Source organism: Phoenix dactylifera, unplaced genomic scaffold (assembly GCF_009389715.1).
Source record: "Phoenix dactylifera cultivar Barhee BC4 unplaced genomic scaffold, palm_55x_up_171113_PBpolish2nd_filt_p 000456F, whole genome shotgun sequence".
Taxonomy (NCBI): domain Eukaryota; kingdom Viridiplantae; phylum Streptophyta; class Magnoliopsida; order Arecales; family Arecaceae; genus Phoenix; species Phoenix dactylifera.
In genome coordinates, this window is record NW_024067886.1 from 255,306 (window position 1) to 263,470 (window position 8,165).

The following is an 8,165-nucleotide window of genomic DNA, read 5'->3' on the forward strand; positions in this document are numbered from 1 at the left end:
TTGATGATAACAAAAAGGGGGAGAAGAGAAGGAAAGAGTATATAAAGGAGAAGAGAAGGAAAGAGTATATAAAAGAGAAGAGAAGGAAAGAGTATATAAAGGGAGAAGAGGAAAGAGTATATAAGGGAGAAGAGAAGGAAAGAGTATATAAAGGAGAAGAGAAGAAAAGAGTATATAAAGGGGGAGAAGTAAAGAAAGAGTATTTTATTTGAGAAGTAAAGATATGTATAACAAAAAGGGGGAGAAGTAAAGATAGTGTTTAGAGCATGTAAAGAAAAGAGAAATAAATGGGCAAACAAATTGAAAATCATATAAGAAAGCTTATACATCTAAGGGGGAGCAATTTGTAACAATGAAAATCATCAAATCAAAATTTCTATCGCAATTCAGAATTTGGCACATAAAAATTCAGAATTTGGCACGCACCTCTCGCACCCCGATACATAACCTGAAATTCATGTTTTATCTCAAATTTTTGAAGTTTCATTGCTAATGAATTATAAATGAAAGGGGGAACAATTCAAAAAGTCAAATTGGCAACATTTGAATAATATAGGGGGAGATTTCACAAGTATATATGAAAAGCTGAAATTCAGCAATTTAATCCCTTCTATAAACTGATTTTAAAGATAAGTATCAATAGGCTTATACTCTTTATTTTGTAATCATCAAAAAGGGGGAGATTGAGGATGATAGTGTTATTTTGATGATTAACAAGCAATTATCTAGAGCATGCTATAAGTTAAATTGATACTTCATTTATAAGTTCATTACTCTCAGTATATTTGTTTAAATTGAAAATATATATATGTTCTTGTTCATTTGAATGGATCTAACCTTGAGAATGCAGCAAAGTGTGGATTGAGTCGACCCAAAGATTGTTTGAGTCGACCCCGGCACATCAAGAAAGCATTTGGCACACTTCTGCAAAAATGACACAGATGAACAGTGAGTTGGGTCGACCCAAGGAAAGCATGAGTCGACCCAAACATCAAGATCCTCAAACAACTCAGAAAATGGTTCTCTGGATTTACTGAGAGGGTCGACCCAAGATGAAGTTGAGTCGACCCAAGCTTGAGTCGACCCAAAGAAAGGTTGAGTCGACCCAAGTGAAGAAAGGCTGAAATTCAAGGTTCTGATTTTCCTGAGTTTGGGTCGACCCAAGAAAAATGTTGAGCTGACCCAAGGTTTGAGTCGACCCAAAGAAAGGTTGGGTCGACCCAAGGCAACAGAAGGCTGAATTTCAAGTTTCTGTGTTTTCTGAGAGGGCCGACCCAAGGAATGTTTGAGTCGACCCAAGTGAAGGTTGGGTCGACCCAAGGACAGGTTGAGCCGACCCAAACACGGGCTGAACATAATGGCTAGTTGTGCAGAAATGCTTTTTGGACTCCCAACGGCTATAAACGGCTAGTTTCTTCAATCCAATGGTCAGAAAGGACTATTTGGAGGTTGGAGAAGTATTTAAGAGGGAGTATTCATCAGAGGAAGTAAGCTTTGGGGAAAATACATCAAGTGCATTCAAGAGAGAACCCTAGCAAGACAAGCTTCATCAAGAGCTTCATTCAAGAATCAAAGAAAGGGATTGAGCAGATTCAAAGAGGCATTAAGAGCTCCTTCCCCCATTGAAGAGTGAAGCTTCCTTGACCAAGAAGAGCAAAGCGACTTCAAAGCGATAATTTCTTTCTAACTCTTCTTGTTGTTCATATTGCTTTATATGCTCATCTAGGAGTTTAAATCTTTTCTTTTCATTTGTTTAAACACTTTGTAAAGGTTCGTTGGTAAGCCCGCAAAACCAACAAAGGTTCGTTGGTAAGCCCGCAAAACCAACAAAGGTTCGTTGGTAAGCCCGCAAAACCAACAAAGGTTTTTGGTGAACCCGGAAAACCAAAGTTGTATAGGTTCGTTGGTGAGCCCGCAAAACCAACAAGGTTCTTGGTGAGCCCGGAAAACCAAGTGTATAGGTTCGTTGGTGAGCCCGTAAAACCAACAAGGTTTTTGGATTGTGAGCCCGGAAAACAATCCAACTGTAATCCGCAAGATTATAGTGAATTCCCAAGGGTACGCTTGGGGAGTGGACGTAGGTGCTAAGGAGAGCACCGAACCACTATATATTGGTGTGTTTGCATTGTGTTTGTGCTTTCATTTTCTCTTGCTTTATCTTCTCTTCTTGCATTAGATTAACTCACTTAAATAACCTAAGAGAGCATCCATCGCACTTAATTAAGAAAGTTTTAAAAGTACCAAAAATTTAGAAGAAACCAATTCACCCCCCCTCTTGGATTGTCACCTTGGGCAACAATGCATTTCGGAGCATGAGATACAAAGTGTACTCTCTTTTTGTCATGCCAATGCTTGTGGAGGACACTTTGCATATAAGAAAAAGGCAGCTAAAGTGTTGCAATGTGGTTTTTATTGGCCTACATTATTTAAAGATGCCCACAAGTTCTGTAGGACATGTGACCCATGTCAACGTGTTGGAAGTCTAACTCATAGGCAAATGATGCCTCTTCAGCCCATTACTGCTATTGAAATTTTTGACATGTGGGGCATCGATTTCATGGGCCCATTCCCACCGTCTTTTGGATATGAGTACATTTTGGTTGGTGTAGAGTATGTGTCCAAATGGGTAGAAGCTGTGCCTTGTCGAACAAATGACCACAAACCAGTTTTAAAATTTCTTAAAGAAAATATATTTTCTAGGTTTGGGATGCCCAAGGTCATAATTAGTGATGGGGGAAAACATTTCTGTAACAAACCTTTTGAGATCCTGTTACGAAAGTACGGTATCACTCATAAAATTGCAACTCCTTATCACCCGCAGACTAGTGGCCAAGTTGAGTTAGCCAATCGGGAGATTAAACGAATTTTAGAGAAAACGGTGAATCCATCACGCAAAGATTGGTCTTTAAAACTTTCTGACGCATTGTGGGCTTACCGTACTGCTTATAAAACTATTCTTGGTATGTCCCCGTATCGGCTAGTCTATGGAAAAGCATGTCATCTACCTGTTGAATTAGAGCATAAATCATATTGGGCCATTAGAAAATTGAACTTTGAATTGTCAGATGCTGGTTTAATTCGAAAATTACAATTAAGTGAGTTGAATGAAATTCGTCGGGATGCGTATGACAATGCTAGACTTTGTAAAGAACGAATGAAAATTAGGCATGATAAATCAATTCTAAGAAAATCTTTTGAACCTGCACAAAAAGTTCTTTTGTATGACTCTCGCTTACATCTATTTCCTGGAAAGTTACGATCAAGATGGACAGGTCCTTTCATTGTAAAAACTGTTTTTCCACACGGGGCAGTTGAAATTGAGAATCCACAGGATGGTCAAATTTTTAAGGTAAATGGACACAGATTAAAATCTTTTCTTGAGAATTTTGCAGATGAAGAGGACTCCTTTCCCTTGGAGGAGCCTTCTTATGACTGAGCATGACGGCCAAGGTACGTGTATATTAGTTAGAATTAAATTTTTTTTTTATTTCTAGTTTTCTTCTTATTTTGTAGGTCTTCTTTTCTGGAAATCAACAGCTCAAGGTATTCTTCTTCTCTCTATTATTTTCTCTATTGTCTCTCATATATAATTTTCTTGCATTTTTTTTTACATTGAGGACAATGCAATGTTTCAGTTGGGGGGAGGGAAATATTTTGATCAAAAAAAAAAAAAAACAAAACAAAAAAAAACTTGTTTTTGCATTTGATTTATTCTATTACTTTCTTTTCTGAGCAAATGCACATGTATTTTCATATTGAGTGTGTACAACTATTAAGGCAAGGAACACATGCATACTATGACTGATCAGAGACCTATTATTAGATCCCCACACGTGTACTTAATGACAATAGGAAGGCCTCAGGAGTTCATATTTGTTAACTGCATTTTTGTTAGCCTTATCCGTAAAAGAAGTATGAGTATCCTTGTCGTATCATAAGGTTCATGATTTGGTTTTCACATAAAGATAGAGGTTGAATATCCCAGTTAGATTACTTAGGTGCCTTATGATCCGACCTTGGTTGACCTATAGTCACGATGCAGTCACATATATAATAATAATAAAAAAAATACCTATATGGTTCAGTCTATCTTCTCTTTTCTTGCATAATCATTGAAAAAAAAAAAAATCCTTCTGATAACAAGTCTGGCCTCGTGGCGTAGTCTGGTTCGAGTAATTAAGCCCGAGGGGTGTTTCACCTAATGTCTTGAGCCAACTGGATCGGGGGTCATTGGCTGAAAGCTCGCTACATGGACCTTACTAGAGCCTAATGGGGTTGAATAGATGTAGTCGTCATGGGTATTAAAAAAAAAAAAAAGAAAAAAAAGAAAAAAAGAATGAAATAATAATAAGCATGTATGGGTTGGTCAGACTGAACCTAGTGACATGTGGTAATGACTGGTTTGACTCCATTGTGTTGGATCTCTGTGCACCCGGGTTGTTTAGTTGGGATTGATAGCTCTTTCTTTATATGCGAACCATTCTTGACAAATTTAGACAATATGTGATATTCTGAAAATTTGATGAATCAGGTTCTAACAAATTGTAGAAAATACTTGTGAACTTGAGTAGTGCACCTAAAACTCAGGCGGTGCCCTGTTGTGGTGGAGGTATTAGTACTCTGAGAAAGTCATATGATTTGATGCACACTACACTTTTATATTCCTTGCTTTGACAGTTGCCATACTTGAAAATATTTGTCAATTAATTACATGTGTATTAGCTTAGGGTTTATTTTTATTAGAATCTCATGTCATATAATTCATGATGTTTGTGGGTAACATCCCTGAAAACCCTCACGAGACAACACTCGTCCACTAGGGTAACCTAGGGGTTTAACGGCTTGTTGCACGTGCTAAGTGCAATCGTGATTCCTACGAAAGTGAGTGCTTATCTTAATTTTATGCAATTAGTTCAAATAAAACATCAAAGGATCAACCAACACCTTTTGCACTCTCATTTTATTATCTGCTCGTTAATTGCTAGAGATTAGCAATAAGCTAGTTGGGGGGTGTGATGAGAGCACAAAAGTGCGATCTAAGTACCAATTAACTTAGGCTAATGCTAGCAAAATAATGATAAATAATAGGTGTTAACATTTACATGATTAAATATTTTATCCTTAGCACTTATTATAGTTTTATCATTATATATAAATTCATCTCTTTCCAGCTGCAGAGCAGAGCCTAGATTCAGCCGTTCATAAGCACTTCAGCAGCCTTGACGTGTCCGTGAGCCACATCAGCCCTCTCAAGACCCGTCCGCGTCTCAGGATCCGTGATCAAATCATGCCGCGATCAACCTTTCTCCCAACTCTTGGAATCTGCGATCAAGTGTTTCTCTCGTGCATCCACGAAGCATCCAGCACCCCGTGTCCGTGTAACCTTCCAACGCATCATCTAAATCCCAGCGTGCGACCCCTCATCTCGATTCTCAGCTTCCTTCACGCGTTCGAACGACCACCTCATCATCCCGTGTTTGTGCAACCCCCGAGATCTCGGCTTCCGTCTTCCTCGCAGCATCACGATATCGCCAGCGTCCACACGAGCAAAGCCCAGCCGTCCGTGAAGCCTTCCCGCATCCACTGCTTCCGGATTCGCGACCCCAAGGCATCGTTTCCGTCTTCTCCGCTTGTGTTCTCAGTGTCTGCATCCCAGTTCCATCTGCAAGCATCTTCAGCCAAGTTCCCAGCCTCCTGCGAAGCATCTCCGCGTCCGATTCTTCTGGATCCTTCTCCCCACCGGCGTGTCATCCTTCCGTTCGAGAGCATCCCCATCTGTTTGCATCCGCGGCTTCCGAGTTCAGACATTCCCCGCGTCCGTGATCTCAGCGTCCCAGCTCCCAGCTCCAACGATGAAGCCCAGCCACGTCAGATCCCAGCGACCGTGATCCCAGCTCCAAACCACCTTCCGTTCGCGATCAGATCTCGCCAGCATTTGCAAACTCCATCCGTCCACGTTCCACCTCCCAGCGATGGATCCTTGCCGCGTCTGCAAGCCAACCGTCCGTGATGATCTCGTGCATCAGATCCCCTAGCATCCCGCGAAAGGTTTCCGCGTCCGATTCTCCCGCATCCACAGCCTCATCCGGTCATCTCCACCGCGTGCGAAGAAGTGATCGAAGGCCAGCTTGACACCGCTCTCGGTTGGGGGGAGAGTTGTTATATATATCCCCCATTCGGTGAACCAGGGGCGAGAGTCATCCCTCATACGAAAAAGAACAGAGAGGCCCTCTGCCATTCAAAAGAAAAGTAAGGGAGAAAGGGAAACAGGGGATGCCCTGTTTCCGAAAATAAAAAGAAAAAAAAAAGAGAAATAAGAGGAAGAGGGGAGTTCTTTTATGTTTATGGCTGGCTAATCCCTTAGGTGAAGGGTGATGGAGGAACTTTTGATGTCTTATTTTCTTTCAAGTAAATTCTGAATATTGCTCTCTTTGCTTTACATCTATTAATATGTTTTTGATTCTTGCATGCTTATTTATGCGATAGATCTCTTATGGTTTATATTTTTTTTTGATTCATGAATTGTTTCGATGTTTGATTTGTCGTAGACGTAATCGGCACGATAAATACTTAGATCTTGAATTCATGTTTTCAAATTATATACTCCATGATTAGAACTATTCTATCTGATTGATCCTTAATCAAGAATCCCAGAATTTAATTGTTGAAAATAATATCATCGAGGGGGATTCCAAATTCCTACACCATCTTAATCTATCCAAATTTCAATTCTCTGTTTACTGATTTATTTTCTATTTGCAAAACATCATCTTTATCCACAAATTTATTGAATTAATTAATCTAAAATCATATTAAATAATCTAATATATATTTCGTTCCCTGAGGATTCGACCTCGGACTCCCGAGAATTTACTACTTGTGCGATTCTCCTGCACTTGGGAGAACAATTTTATTTTTGCATCACTACACATGGATCTATTTGGACCAACTAGAACCAGAAAGGGAGAAAGCAGAAAGGGAGCGCTTCAAAATGAATATCATTCAAAAGCTTTCATTGTGAGCTAAAAGATCAAATCTTCAATATCTAAGCTCCATTTATTGTTCTGTATTTATTATTTAGGAGCTATACTTTTTGGGCCTTAATTCTTTCTATACTTTGTTGTAATATGTTTCAGGAATTGAAACTTGGAGAAAGGCCCATCCAAATTGATAGTCAACTTTAAAAACCACGCAATAGCATGTATCTGGTAGGATAGTGATTACGGATATCGATTCACAGGGATTGGGGTACAGTTGTTTTCTTAAAAATATTTGAAAAAGAGAGTTTGAGATGACTATTGAACTAAGCAACTTAATAAGAGATGCAATTAATAATAATATGAATAAAAGAACCTAGGGCAAGGAATTCACCACTAACATAGGAACAAAGATTAATTGTATTTTAATTTATTCTTGGATTAACATGCAACTTGGCCACAAGCCTAATAAGCATTTAAATAGAACTTCACAAAAGCAATTTAGGAATATCCATCTTCGGTTGGCATGAAATGTCTACCCTAAACTAATGTGGTAGGACACTGCACTTTCCTAAGCATGGATGATCTTTTATTAACTTAGTGATCATGAAGAACAATTGTATAAACGTCATACTTAAAATCACAGAAATTAAATATGAGATGAAATAGAATATTCACTAAGAACAAAATAAAGTTTATACAACTTCAAGAATAGAAATCAAAAATACAAAACCCTTGGCCCTTTGTTAGGGCTGCATCTAACACTAGTGAAGAGCTCAGCTTTCCATGGAGAATTGAACAGTGGCAGTAGTGGAGAAGGCGTCCATCACATCTGGCTCTTCTTCCTTTCCTCCCCGGCTTTTCTCCTCTCCAAATAAAATACTTGATAAGGGCTAAATAATGCATAAATTAATATCTTACTCATAGCACTTATCATTATTTTTTTGCACATATTCTAAATTTAAACATAAGAAAATGTGTTCCCTTCATCATGGCATTATTAAAAATAATTCGAGTTTGCTTGATTTTATTGGTCGAGTCTAATGTGTGCAAGTCGAGTCGAACTAATTGGAATGATGTCTGAACTAATATGTGCAGGTCGCGTTTGCAGCTGAACCCGTGTCCACGTCACCCTTTAAGTGCATAGAGATCAAGCTTCCACGTCACTCTCCCTCCCATGTCCAAAGA